At 40.2% G+C, this 14,918-nt stretch overlaps 1 long non-coding RNA gene across 4 annotated transcripts in view; it reads right to left on the minus strand.

Annotated features, from left to right (window-relative positions):
- Nucleotides 1–11,498: 11,498 nt before the first annotated feature.
- Nucleotides 11,499–14,918, minus strand: part of LOC117083072 — a 43,384-nt gene continuing 39,964 nt past the window's right edge. Inside the window, exons 3-5 of one of the 4 annotated variants that reach the window (XR_004436924.1) lie at nucleotides 12,932–13,211; nucleotides 12,391–12,459; nucleotides 11,499–11,761 (exon numbers count right to left, since the gene is read on the minus strand). This is a non-coding gene — a long non-coding RNA (uncharacterized LOC117083072). Of the gene's footprint in view, nucleotides 11,762–12,390; nucleotides 12,460–12,931; nucleotides 13,274–14,918 lie in introns of all 4 variants that reach the window. The other 3 variants (XR_004436926.1, XR_004436923.1, XR_004436925.1) reach the window with 3 other exon arrangements.

The following is a 14,918-nucleotide window of genomic DNA, read 5'->3' on the forward strand; positions in this document are numbered from 1 at the left end:
GACACCAATTTTTTCTCCAACACATGAAAACACCCTGGACTACTCTCAGATTCTCAGTTAGCCATGCCATGGCTAGATTTGCAAGGCACTATAAAGTTTCCAAAGTATTTTTCCACCCTGTGATTTCATTTGACATCCACGAGCCTACACTATGTCTTTTTCTTTCTTTCTTTCTTTCTTTTTTTTTTTGAGACGGGGTCTTGCTCTGTTGCCCAGGCTGGAGTGCAGCAGTGCAATCTTGGCTCACTGCAGCCTCCGCCTCCTGGGTTCAAGCAATTCTCCTGCCTCAGCCTCCTGAGTAGCTGGGACTACAGGCATGTGCCACCACGCCTGGCTAATTTTTGTATTTTTAGTAGCGATGGGGTTTCACCATGTTGGCCAGGATGGTCTTGATCTCCTGCCCTCATGATCTGCCCACCTCAGCCTCCCGAAGTGCTGGGATTACAGGTGTGAGCCACCACGCCCAGCCAAGCCTACATTATTTCTTAAATTTAATCACAAAAAGATCATTCCAAATTTCACAATGTTGAGCAAAATATGCCACACACAAAGAAGCTCATACCATACAATTCTATTTATTATATAAAATTAGTCCAGGCTCACATCTGTAATCCCAACACTTTGGTGGCTAAGGTGAGAGGACTGCTTGAGGGCAGGGATTCAAGACCAGCCTGGGCAACATAATGAGACTCTGTCTCTTATAAAAAACAAAATTAACCAGGTGTGGTGGTGCATACCTGTGGCCCTAGCTACTTAGGAGGCTAAGACGGGAGGATCACCTGAGCCCAGAAAGTCAAGGCTGCTGTGAGCTATAATTGTGCCACTGCACTCCAGTCTGGGTGACAGAGCAAGACCCTATACAAAAAAAAAAAAAAAAAAAAAAAAAAGACACACACACAAATTCAAAAACATGGTAAAACCAATCTCAGATGATTCAAGATAGTGACAGCCTCAGTGGAAGCAAGCATGGTAGTGAGTGGAAAGATGGCATGAGAGGGTCATGTTCTACCTCTTATTCTAGATGCTAGTTCCTTAGGCATGATGACTTTGGGAAAATTCATCAAGATGTACAACTTGGATTTACAAGTATACAAATCCTATAGCATGTTATGCTTCTACAGAAAATTGAAAAAACAACCATTCTCTCCCTTTCACAGTTTGCTAACTAGACCAAGACGAAAAAATACACTGAGAAAGAGGGTGGGCAGTCTGAAAACACTGAGAAGTTTGACTTTGCAAATTATTGAGCCACTGACAGTCTTGTTAAAACCTCTTAGTGTGCCTTTCCCTCACGGCATCAATTTATATAGCAATTCACTATATTAATTCCTGTAATGAAAGTGTGAGGAGATCTGTAGTCAATCATAATTGTGTCCTGCAAATTCCAGAAAATGTTTGCTGGGATGTAAGCCTCTGATGGCTGGCTCAGCAAGTGATTTAGAGCAATGTGGTGAACTTTCATATTAACAGCTCATTAACAATTGCGTTTAAAATGTAAACACTTGATACATTTTTAGAAACACCAGTACTGATTAGGTTTATTTCACTTTACAGGAAGTCAGAAGATAATATGCTAAATAGATTTTCCTTTTTTCCCTCTCAATGATATATTAAATAATAGTAGGTTAGACCTAGTTTTGTTTTCAGTTTCCATAAATGAGAAATGTGAAGACCATGGGGGTTCCAACTCAGTTCCTCTTCTCCAGTTCCGCATTTAGGGAGCACAGACTTGAAATGCATTTTGCACATCTTCCAAGACTAAATACTGAGGTTATATTTGTGCAGTTGTCTGAATAAAACTGATGCTACGTCAAAAAATAAGTTGATTCGGTCACAGAAAAGTATCAAGCAAAGTATTAATTGATTTAATTGCCCTGCCTTTATTTAAAGCTAGACAAGAACTATGGGGGAGGGACCTTATCAAGGATGTTAACAGCTATATATATATGCCCAGCACCTAGCCAAATTATAGAAAGAGCATGGGAACTGCTTAACGATTTGCTTTACCAGTCAATCTTGATGTGGAGTGGGGGACAGTTAATGATAGTTATCATTTTAGGCCTGAGTTCCTTTAAATTATCAATTTAATATTTTTATTAAATATATGCATTTCAAGTACATTTATCTCCATTGTTTTTTCCACTAAAAAATAAAGACAAGGAATTCAAATGTTTGGATTATTTTCCCTTACTCATACCAAATACAAGGAAAGTAACATTCTGAAGTTAAAGTAATATTCTTAGCTTGACAAATCATATACTGGGGACATAGAAACCTAAATTATCTGAAGGCAATTAATTGTTCTTTGTCAACGAAAGAAGAATTTAGCTCCCAAACTGGATAAAATCCCAGCCAAGTAATGATTAATAATGGCAAAAATAGTAACATTATTTTTTTCCTGTCTCTTGATTATCAACAGTCAAGAGGCTATAGCAAATAAATATACAAATATATACTGTGAAAACATCAATATTTGTATCTACAAGAAGGATGAAAAATTAACTTTGTGTAGTAATACCCCTCCACTGTATTTAGTAAAAGACAATACAACAGACCTTTAAGAATGGGTGTTCCTTCTGATACTTGAAGGAAGCACACTAACAAATATATTGTGGAACTGTTGGGGAAAAGAACAATCATCCCAAATCACAGGGCTGAAGGGAGCCCAGGATGTCACCTGGCCTGTCATGTCCAGATTACCAACAAGTTTCATTTAATTCCAGCATCACCGGCTGCTCCTATATTCCCTGGGTTCCCTCTCCTGGCTCTGCCTAAAGACAGACCCAAGGACCAAAAAACTCTACCACGTAGTCCAAGTTGTCTAATGCTAGCAAGCCCCTGAATCTTGCCACATAGGGCCCACTTATAATTGCAGTAATGTGTCTCTTTCCTAGCCTAATTACTATTCTCAGAGAAAAATCTCTCTTTGTTTTGACAATTTTTCCTAACCCTTAGAAAAAATGGTTCAGGAATAGATTCCAGTACTATTTTTCATACATGAAATAAATATTCTATTTATTTTATTACATTTCTGTTCTATAAGTGTGTGGTTAGATGGTTGTTATTATTCTTTCTGGCTGCTGGAGATACCAAGTCTGGCTTATATCCTCTAACCAGCATTAGTCCATGCCCACATAAGCATTTAATGAGAAAGGATCCTGGGGCTACATGCTTCATAGTCATGTGAAATTGGATACTCTGAAGGGGAAATCACTTTCTCTGAAGTGTAACCATTAACTGAAAGAGAAAGCCTGGTGTGGCACGAGTCATGGGTAACATAGGTGAATCACAGTCCTGATGGGCAGGTGGCCATCTCTGAAGAGGATTTCAGAGGTGCTCTCCCCACCTTGATCAATTAAATTCTCTTCTTAAGAGACAAAATATTGTATTCCACAGTTAAAGTATGAAATGCATACATAACCAGATAAAATGACACAATTGTTCCAAAAGTTCAGTTATTTACATACTCCTTTCATGATCTGTATTATATCTATGAGCCAATGTTCTATATTAATACAACATTTCTCTTTAAATCAACTCAATTTTGCCAGTCTAAATTAACTTTTTGAAGAAGGCAATTTTATATCCCCACTGTAAATATCCAGTGTCACTGGTATACATATTGTACACAGCCAATATCACTTGCCATAAATAGAAGGAAACTGAAAAGATTTCATGCAACCAACCAAAAATGTATTCATTCATCTCATCTCATGTACCACATGGAATACTGTAACAAACTGGTTTAAATTCATACTAGAGAGTAAATGAATGACAGAATTCTCAACACCAAAAGAGGTAGGCAGGGCCCTGAGAACCTGAAGCAGCATGTATTCAGGATAGGGGGTAAGGCGGGTGGGGTTGGATGTCACAAGCTATGAGAAGCAAGGGTACAAAAGAGCAGACAGTAGCCCACTTCATGATTATTTATATCTGGGGCTGTCCCTGAATATGTCATAGAGGAAGTCCTCTGTACTGTTTGATTCGAAAGCCCTTCTACTTCTACGCACCATCTCTTTTAGACATCCACATCTGAGCTCACAAATTATCCATCACAAAGAAATCACAAGCTGTTGGCCAGGTGCAGTGGCTCACGCCTGTAATCCCAGCACTTTGGGAGGCCGAGGCGGGTGAATCACAAGGTCAGGAGATCGAGACCACGGTGAAACCCTGCCTCTACTAAAAATACAAAAAAATTAGCCGGGCGTGGTGGCGGGCGCCTGTAGTCCCAGCTACTAGGGAGGCTGAGGCAGGAGAATGGCATGAACCCAGGAGGCGGAGCTTGCAGTGAGCTAAGATCGCGCCACTGCACTCCAGCCTGGTGGACAGAGTGAGACTGCATCTCAAAAAAAAAAAAAAAAAAAAAAAGAAATCACAAGCTGTTAATAGGTCTCTTCATTGTGGCTGACAGTGCAAACCAAATGCCAGTCCCTGTGCTGAGATACAGATTTCTGGAATACTAACTGGGATTCCCAATGTGGGGAGACACAGTGCCTAGAGGTCACTCCAAGGACTCCTGGAACATGCTCCTGAATTCTGTTGCTTCTTGCCATACTTGCCACATAGTGCCGTTATGCTCTAGCTCTCTCTGGGTATCCTTCTCTCCAATCAGATTCTCAATTCTCTCATCATCTTTCTACTGCTCTTAACACCTGGCTCTCAGCAAAACAAGTGCCCAATTTATAGAAAAAGTGAGTAAGTGAATCTGAATGCATCAACCACAAGTGAGTGAATGAATGAATGAATGAATGAATGAAAACAGATCAGCTTTGCAGAAACAAGCACCTGCTTGCCTAAGGTATGTCCCCAAATTATCCCAAGCTCATCTAAAGTTACCAAGGAACACAGCACAAATCCATTAGCATCCTGCTGCCTTTTCAGAGAAAGGACAGGTTCTTCTCCCCTTGCCTGGTCAAAAGATTTGTTGCACTCTGTGTCTTAAAATGCCTCCTCGTTACAAACTGTGCAATCTTGGTCAACTTACCTAACGTCTCTGAACATCTGTTCCCTTACTCGTTAAATACTGAAGAACAATATCTGCCCCATGAATTGTGATAAAGATTAAATGAGAGATTTAAAGAAAAGTGACTATAGTGTATTAAAAGCCAAAAGCCAGCTACATTTTTGGGCCAGATAACAATGCCATGATAAATACCAGTGGAATAATGGTCCACAGTGCCACATCACACGCTTTCATTCTGCTGTCCTCATGATTTCTCTGTTTGTCAGTATCAGGGTTTTTCACGTTTACAAAGAAAATGGAGCAGGTTAGCAGGTCTCAGTGGCATTAATGGGCAAAGCATAGTGGGCAACTGTTGTTCATAAATGCACCATTTCAAATGTATCCTGGGTTGATGATGACCACAATTCATTCCCATTTTGAAGGGCCCTCCATTTTTTACTTCTTTCTCAGTCTGAATCTCCTATACTTGTAATACTGACAGAGCTTCCCTCATTTCTAAATCAGAAAGATGAGCACCTGCAGCCACAGGAAGGGAAATCCGGGACCTGATGCCTATAATATCTTTCTGACAGAGAATATTCCCCTAGTGCCTCTACCCAGGAGATGGTAAACTACTCTGACATCTCAGCTGTTGCCCCTCCAAGCAGATTCACACACCTCTCGGCTAGCACCCCCTTTGGGCAGGCATCTACTCATGTTTACAGTTATTCATTATGACTGGCTATACACACACAGTGCCTTTGGTGTCAAACTGAATGGCCCCTTAGACCCCCATTCCAAGACAGCTGGAAGATACAGACATACATTAAATAAGACAAAAGCAGGAAAACTGCATTGACTTCCTTGAGATGGGGAGGCTGAAGCCAACCAAAGCTGACCTGCTAGAGAGTCCTCCAGAGCTCCAGTGTGGGATGACTCACAGCAAGGAGCATGGGATCGAAACTTTGAGGTGCTTCAGGGTCAGAAAGTTTTCCACAACAGCTTCTGTGGATGTCCGTGAACAAATACACCAGCAAGGAAAAAGATCAACTATTTTGCAGGTGAATCATCTTGAACCAGAAGGGCCAGTATGCATTCTAAGTGCCAGGGCAAGTTCCCAACCCTCTGAGCTAGTGCACATCTACTGTGATTCCACCCATCTCTCCGTGGAATAATCCATCCAATAACACACAAGTGGAGAAGTGCCCTTTTCCACCTACGATCATCTAAATGTAGAGTCATGGGAGAAGGTGAGAGGCAGTGACCTCAAGAGGTGGCCTCTAGACCACAGAAACACCCTGTGTTTAAACAAGGGATTTGCCATTTCCTCAAAAGGCAGTTAGACACATTCACATAATTGGGAGTGAATCTAAGAACTCTAGAAAGAACAGCACATTTCCCCACTGACATAGCTGTATTGAAAAATCAACCTGTGGCTCTAAGGGAAATGAGAAAACACAACTGGTGATTCCTAGCTTGGCATCCAATCTTCATTTTTGTGATCCCTCAATTCTTAGTTCAAGTATAAATAGACTTTTTTTCCCCCTGAAGTAGGAAAAGGATTAAGTAGACAGGACATTTTCTAAGTTCTGTGTAGCATATGTTCATAAGCTTTCCTTTTGTAGCATTTATGGATTCATTCTGGATAGGGTTAAGCCGGAGCAAAGCAATTTGGCATGCTTGCAATTTGCTTGCCAAGAGAAGCAAGCACAGACTGCAGAGGCCACCTCAACCTGAGCAGCAAAGAAGCTTCCCAGAACCCTGAGGGAGACATTGATTATTTTCCTTACAGGGATGCTCAAGCTGAGCCATCCTCCTTGCAGAATAGTCAATGAGCTTCATTCAAATTATCCTCAGGAAAGCAGTGGCCAAACAGACACAAGTGATCATTATCATACAAACTTAATTTCTGACCAAATTCCACAATCATACTGCTCTTCCTGAAATCACTCAGGTAGTATCTGTACTGCTACACAAACCTCAGGGTCAGCATTCCAATCCATTCCAGCCTAAGGATCCCATTCAGCAGCAGAGGTGCTTTCCAAATCTGTACATTCACTTCGGTACCTTCTACCCACACGACAGAATACAGTGCAGCAGGACATGAGGATGCAGTAGGAGAATTCTTAATGTTCACAATATACCGTTGAATGGAAAAAGCAGTATGTGCCATTTTATTAAAAAACATGCCTACATAAAGAACTAACTGGGAAAAACGCACCCAGAAATGTCACATGGAGTCATCTCTGGGCAGTAGGATTATAAGCAATTTCTATTTTCTTCTCTTTCTCTGAACTGGTTTCCAAATATTCTAAAATGCAAATGCATTATTTTTATAATAGTAATACAGTAAGTCTAAGTGATTTAAATATATAGACTGTGATTCTCAAAATGCAGGAGTTAAAGAAAAAAATAAAGACATAGACTGAACCTTATAGAAAAGATGTTTATCCACAAAACAAAGAAGCATTTTCATTAAAACAATATAATTAACCTGCACCATTAGGAAAGAACTACATCATAGTTCACATTCAATTTTGTTATTATCACCATCACTATTTCTTAAGCATCTGCTGTACACAATGCCCTGTAGTGGGTATAAGTACTCAACTAAATAAACCAGGTGGTAACTAAGTTATTTACATCACTGGGACTCTTCCAGTATTATTAAAGTTGAAGAATTAGAAAGGCAGCATTTATTAATAACAGGGGCACTAATCCAGCTTCCTGCCCTGTACTCCACTTACCCAGAGTCTCTCCCAGTCCTGCCAAGTAAGATAAAGTAGAATTAAGACGGCAGCTAAACAGGTAGACTTTGTGCCCTTGGCCACAGGTGACTCCAGCAAGGGTGGACACCTGAACTACCTCCAACCACTCAGATTCTTTCCCAGAGGAAGGAGGAATACAGGAATACAGTTAGTCTCTATCACCCCCTTGAATGAAGCACAGGGAGTTGCATGGGTGGCCATAGCTGGCTAGATATGCAAAGAAGCCAGTCTGCAGAGAGAAGAGGTGAGAGGTTATGAGGCTCCTGAGAGTCCACTGCTCTTCAGGATGGAGATGCTGAGAGATTATGTTTCTCCATTTACCCATTCCACTGTGGTTAGTTTTGGAGGGTCAGCCACTTCCTGGGCTAAGGCTTCAGGAAGCTCAACGTCTAACCTTTTGTCAAATGAGTAAGCTATCCTGTGACCTTGTAGAAGCCTCATCTTTCATCGTTTTTGTCACTGTTTGTTTTGTATTGTTTCTTGAAAACAAATTATCCCTAAGACAGAGTTGCAAGGTTCCGAACTCTGAACTCTCTTCCCCCACTCATTACAAGCTGAATCCTTCCTCTTGTCCTTCTTTCAGATCTTAACTTAAATGTCATTAACTCTGACCACTCCAAATGAGGAGGCCTGCTACGTTTTGCCTCTTGATGTTTCCTAAATAAGATTTACAAAACTTTTAACTGTATATGCTTTGTTGGTTTACTAGTTGTGATCTGTCTCCTTCCCTAGGGCATAAAATCATCTGCCCGGCCCATGTTCCTTGTACCTCACACAGCACATTCCTAGTGTATTACAGGAGATCGATAGTATTGAATGCATCAGTCAGTCATGTAGGTGAGTGTATATTCATTCATTCAATATACAGATAATGATTGAGCACTTAAAATCTGCAAGGCTTAGTCCTTTCCTGATAAGAAACTAAGGAACTAATGATTCAAAAAGGAGATGAGGTACATATGCAAAGACAAGAACATTGACACAGCAGATGCTGCTGAGGGCCTGTCAACCAGAAATTTCCCTCTTTCACTTTACAGGTAAAGCCCTGTGCTGGTTAATGTTGTATGTCAACTCAACTGGGCCATGGGGTGCCCAAATTAAATATTACTTCTGGATGTGTCTGTGAGAGTGTTTCTGGGTGAGATTAGCATTTAAACAAAAGGCCATCATTCAGTCTGTCGAACAGAAGAAAAGGAGGAGAAGGGAGAAATTTGCCCTGTTTCTGTTTCACTGTGTGAGCTGGAATACCTGATCTCATCTTCGCCTGCCCTCAGACTGGGATTATGCCATTGGCTCCATTGGTTCTCAGGTCTTAGGACTTGGACTGAATTACACCACCGGCTTTCCTGGGTCTCCAGCTTGCAGAGAGCACATCATGGACCTTCTCAGCTTCCAGAATTACATAAGCCAATACCTCACAATAAGTAAATAAACCAATAAATAACCTTTTGTTTCTGTTTCTCTGAAGAATCCTGACTAGCATAAGCCCCAATTTTATTAGGGTGGCCTCCCTCCACAAAGCTATTTACTCAAGGGAAGGTGAGATTATCCCAGAAAAGAAATAAAATCTGATTAGTTTAAAGCAGGGAAAGGGTAACAGCTGCTCTGATATCCCTTTAGCCCCGAGGGCAGCTGGGCAGACCCAGAGCAGCCCACATCCATGCCCTATACACACACATCAGCCACCCCAGCTGTGAACAGCCTCTTCTGATTGCTTAACTTGTTGGCCAAATTGTATTTTCCATGTGCGCCATAACAAGAACAAAGTCGGGAAGCACCAATCTAAGCCACCAGGGATGAGTCCCATTCTGCGTGCCAGTGTCTGATTTAGGAAGGAGCATGGGACTGCAATCAACTAAATGAGAGACTTAAGGGGAAGTCTGCTGGGGGGTTACAGGAACGGTTCCTTGCTTTTAAAAAGGGACATATAAAACATATATTTTATTTTGCCAGTGGATGTTGCCATGTCTGCCTGTGGCTCCCAAAAAGGAAGCAGCCATCTTAGAACTATGAAGGCAGCCAGTCTAAGAACAAAGTCAACACACTGAAGATGGCAGAGGAAAAAGAGCAAGAAATAGGCACTTTGGTAACACTGTTGAGCCACTGAATTAACAAAACCTGAAATTGCAGCCCCTCCCAGGAGGTCTTATTCCCTGAGATAATTCATTTTTCTTATTCTGATGGGTTTTTATTTGGTGGATTTTCAAATATAACTTGGTAGAGCAACTCACAAAATAATTGACAGTACTTAGCAATCTGTCAACAGCTGAGTGCTCAAAATCCTCTCCCTGCTACACAGTGACAACCATCAAAGGCACCCTGGGTGGGTCCCCAGTTGCTTGGCACTAGGGAAAAGTGGATTGCAGTTAGATTCCAGACATTTGGAGCCAGGATTCTATAATGCCTTCCCATCAATCATGACATCCATGGGACTCAGTAGGTAGACTTGCAGAGGGCAGGGAGCTTTTTTCTTTTAATTCCCCTATTGTTTGAATCATTTCAAGTTGACTTTTTGATTATTTGCAGCCAAAGGCATCTTCAGTGATAAATCCATCTTCACATAATTAGCAGCAAATTTATGTGGCCTCCTTCGAGCAAAGACTTAGGAGAAAATGATGTAGAGATTCATAATTCTACCCACATTCCCCAAAATTTTTAGATGATGGGTCTTCAGTGAATTCTCCCTATAAAAAAAGACAACTGAGATGCCAGAAAAAGGACTAATCATGTGATCATCTGACACTTATCATGGGAGTCATAAAGTACCACACGAATGGTGAGGCATCACCTTGTCTCAGTGTTGAATTAGACGCAGCATAATTTTAAAACATCAGTTTGTACTTTTTGCTATCCCTCCTGTGTATACTGTTCCCTTTTACATCTCAAAAACTTCAAGACTTTGCCTTCTTCTCTTTGTCTCCAGGGCATATTCAAACGCAAAAGATACTAAAAGGCAATCCCCAATCCCCTAAATCTAGTCCCCATTAAAGATTTTTCTTTTTCAAAAAAGCCGAAATTCATTGAAGGGAATGTGTTAGATACCAGCAGGAAGGTCTAAAATAAAGACAATTTGGGTTGTTTTGTTTTGCTTAAAAGTGTTTTTCTCTGATCTTGTTTAGATGTGCAGTTGGAGTACAGTAAGGATTGGGCTTTCCTGATATTGAAGAGAAGCTGAATCTGTTCCTTAAAGTAGTGGAAGCTGGCACCCTACTTCCTGGCAGAACTCTAGAGAGGTGACAGGACTTTCGATAGGGATAGCGATGGGATACTGGGAAAATGACTACTGGGGCCTTGAATTCACAGTGAAGCCTTCTTTGCACAGATGCAACAGGGCTACCCAGCACTGCACAGACAAGAAGCCTCTGATGGTGACCAGTGTGGACTAAAGTTCAGAGGGCCTTTTTAAAAATGTTTTGTGCTGTAACAGACCTGCAGCATTTTTGCATCAATGACTTAAGTGAGTAGACACCCCAAATACCACTTAGAACTTCCTAACATTTAGAGAAAAAAAAGTAACCTGTTACGAATGTACGCATGCTTGCAATTCATGCAGCATTCAAAACAATTTTTCAGAATGAAATCTTTAAATCAGAATGCACACTCAGTTTGTATTTTTAGTTGATTTGACACATCATGAACAACCAAAGGACTGCACAATACCAGGCCAAGTTCCCACTGTAGGGGTGGAAAGGTGTGATACCTATCCTCACCTCTCATAAGAGCCACAGTGGACACTCCTATAACAAAAGACAGGTCAGCAAGAGAAAAGCATAACAAATGTATTTAATCAAAGTTTTATGTGGCACAGCAGCCTTCAGAAATGAAGACCCAAAGACTCAAGGAAAATGGTTTTTATGCTTAGGTTTAGTGAATAATGCACAGCCATGTGGTAGAACAAAAGGGGTGTGTTCTACTGGAAACAGAAAATAGATTGGCGGTGGTGCGGGTGGTGGTGGGGACCAGCAAGTCCTGACTGTTCAGATTCTTCTTGACTTCTCTGTGCAACATTCCTTCTCCCAAGTATGGAGCAGGGCCCCTGTGGAATGAGGATCTCCAAGAGAGAAGGAAGAGAATGACTTTTCTAGGTTTCATGGCTTGCTGTGGGGAAGAGACATTCTAGTTTCTATGACCCACCTTAGGGAAGAGGAATTCTGGTTTATATGACTTGCTTAAGGGGTGGAAGAGAAGTAGGAGACAGGATGATGGCAGACTGCCAGAAAGACCTTGGTTCTGAGGGCTTTCCAATGTATTTCCTTCAGTTTAAAGTACTCAGCATGCTAAGGTACCATACTTTGGAGGATTGCGTTCTAACACCACTAATTATTTAATATTTTCCTTCCTGCAAATCCTGCCACCTTAAAAAAAGGAAAACTAACTGTACAACAGATAGTTCTGTAGCTAATGAGCATTATTAAATATTTTCAAAACATTCCAATAAAAGGCAATACCAAACTGCTTTTAATACTTTCTAAATAATGCCACCCTCATTTATGAAGAATTGCTGTATTTCCCTCAACGTTCTGGGCATTAACGAAGATTGAATATAAATAAAAGAATTGCCTTATATGTATGGCACTTTAAAGAGTTGAGATTCCCAAATAATACACAAGCATTTTCAAATCACACATGGGATGTAAAGAGAAAATGTTCTTGAAGGAAATATCCTCTAATAATACTTACCTACTTCAGAGGGTGATGGGAAGCTCTATTAACACCAAAGAAACACTTTTAGATCTTCAAATAAAAGCACTATACAAATGCAAAGTATTATTATTATAGTTCTGAAATAATTTCACACCCAGGGATGAGAAAACCCCAGGCCAAATTTTATTGCTTCTCTCATGCGTGATAAACAAGAAATGCCATAAGCAAAGGGTGAGGGGGGTGGTTAGTAGGGGGTGTGATAGTGGGGAAGTGGAAATCAAACAGAACAAAGACTTCAACGTTTCTCTTTCACTAGGACTTTATATTTCCCCAGATGTCATTTTAGGAACTCTCAGGGAAAAAAGAAAAAAAAAAAAAAAAGTCCCTTAAAGGTCAGAGTTAAGTACAGGGACAAAGTTCTCATTGCTTTTGTACCAGATAAAACAACAACAGGCTGAGCTGAAAAAAATAAGCTTGTCTACTTCTATGGGGCACAATTTCTCCCAAAGCATTTGCCAAACTTAAAAACTGGCCAGATGAATTATTACTGAATCACTCACTAGTGTGATGATCTCACCTATGAAGTCAAATGTAGCTGCTTTAACAAACACCAGGATTTCTAGTCAGTTACTGAGAGCACTGAGCAAGACAGCCATTTGTTACTGCTGATGGTAGTGGTGGCAATGATGATGAAGATGATAATGATGTTGATGATCATGATTGTGATGATGGTAATTACAGTAATGATAGGATATGGAACAGAAGTTCTCAAACCTGCTGATCAGTGGAATCACCCGTAGAGCTTTTTACAATACAGATTCTTGGTTCTCCATCTCAGCCCCACTGATTTTGAATCTCTGAAGATAGAACCCAGGAATTTTTTTTAAAGTAGCCATCAGGGTAACTGAAGTGACAGTATCTGTAAGTAATATAATGATTAAGAAGGCGGGCTCTGTGAACAGACTGGCTGGTTGGTGTCTTCTCCCAATTCTAACACTTATTAGCTATGTGACCTTGGAAAAAATACTTAGCCTTAAGTCTCAATTTCCACATCTATAAAATGGAAATACTAACATGACCCACCTACAAAATTGACATGCTATTACTACCTACCTTATAAGGTAGATGCCTAAAGTAGGCAAATTTTTTTAAAGCACATATTAATTCCAAGAAAGACAAAAAATTGTATATTAAAGAAAACATAACAAATACCATTTGGCTTAGCAGTAGAAAAAAGCTACATAATCGTGATAATGTAAATATTACCTGTTGATTTAAATAAAAATTATAATATAAGTATGTCAGGAGGCTGTAGGGATCAGAAGTGGTAGGAGTGGAAAGGATCAGAGAGCTATTGCTAAAATTGATAAATCAGGAAAGAATAATATAAGTACATTATTTAGAAAGAGAGAGGTAAACACCAGAAACATCAGAGTAGAAAGTTGCTAATTCTGGGGAAGCAATCCAGAGGGAGGTAGAAAGAAGGCATAGATGTTGCAGTTTTTAAATATTTGCTTTGCAATGCAGTTTTATTTAAACAATTTAGATACATTGCTTTGATAAAAATAAAAATAAAATGTAAAAGGTAATTCATAATGCATATAAGTACAATATGGTATTTCTTTATATACTGGGGTTAATATAAAGCTTTTCAATTTACCAAAACTTGCTTTAAAAAAAATGATATAATATCACCAGCTATGCCACCAAAATGTCCATTTCTTAAAAGTGTACGATAAAGACTTACTTTTTCCCTGGCACACTCTAAATCCTAAAAAGATATTTGCTGAATTCAGCTGAGGATGGTGGAACAATATATAAAGAAAAAATTCCTTTGTACAATCAAGGTCGCAGCAGGAAGGGGATGACATCTTTACCTGGGGTGAAGGTAGGGTTAAGGGAAGACCACTGAGGGATGGTCTAGTGTGCTGGAGTTAGCAAAAATTCCATTAACACTCTAGACTCAAAGGGGCAAAGGGAAGAAGCAGTTACCAGACAGTGGAAAGAGCTGTATCTGCAGAAGAGAGACCCCCAACAGGAATCGTGGCCTTCCTTAGAGGGATACAGTCATTGCCAACCCACAGTGCTGCAGAGAAGAAAGTAGGGAAGAATATTTCAGCCTCGTGTTCCCAGATCTTCGTCCAGTTCCTTCCTCTGGCTAATACAACAGAAAGCCAGCCAACAAGGGAGCCCAGGGAATGCCTGCAATAGAGGTTAGGCCCTTGGTGCAGAGCTGTTTAGAAGAGAGAGGAGCTGGAAGCACAAATGAATACCCAGCACAAGCACTATACAGGGTTGTTGTTGTTATTGTTGTTGTTGTCATCGTTGTTAATTTGTCTCTTTTCCTACTCAGCCTCCTAAAACAAGCCCCTCAAATTTTCATCTGTTTAAGAAATATTCATGGCATGATAGCAATATGGTGATGTTATGCATTTGTTAAAAATTTACTAAGCACTTTCATATATATTGTCTTTATGTGATCCTCAAAACAGCCCTGTGCAATAAATAGGGCAAAAGTTATCCTCATTTTACAGGTGAGGAACCTGAGATCTTAAAGAAAGTTG

The sequence above is a fragment of the Trachypithecus francoisi genome, unplaced genomic scaffold (assembly GCF_009764315.1).
Source record: "Trachypithecus francoisi isolate TF-2019V2 unplaced genomic scaffold, Tfra_2.0 Lachesis_group0, whole genome shotgun sequence".
Classification (NCBI taxonomy): domain Eukaryota; kingdom Metazoa; phylum Chordata; class Mammalia; order Primates; family Cercopithecidae; genus Trachypithecus; species Trachypithecus francoisi.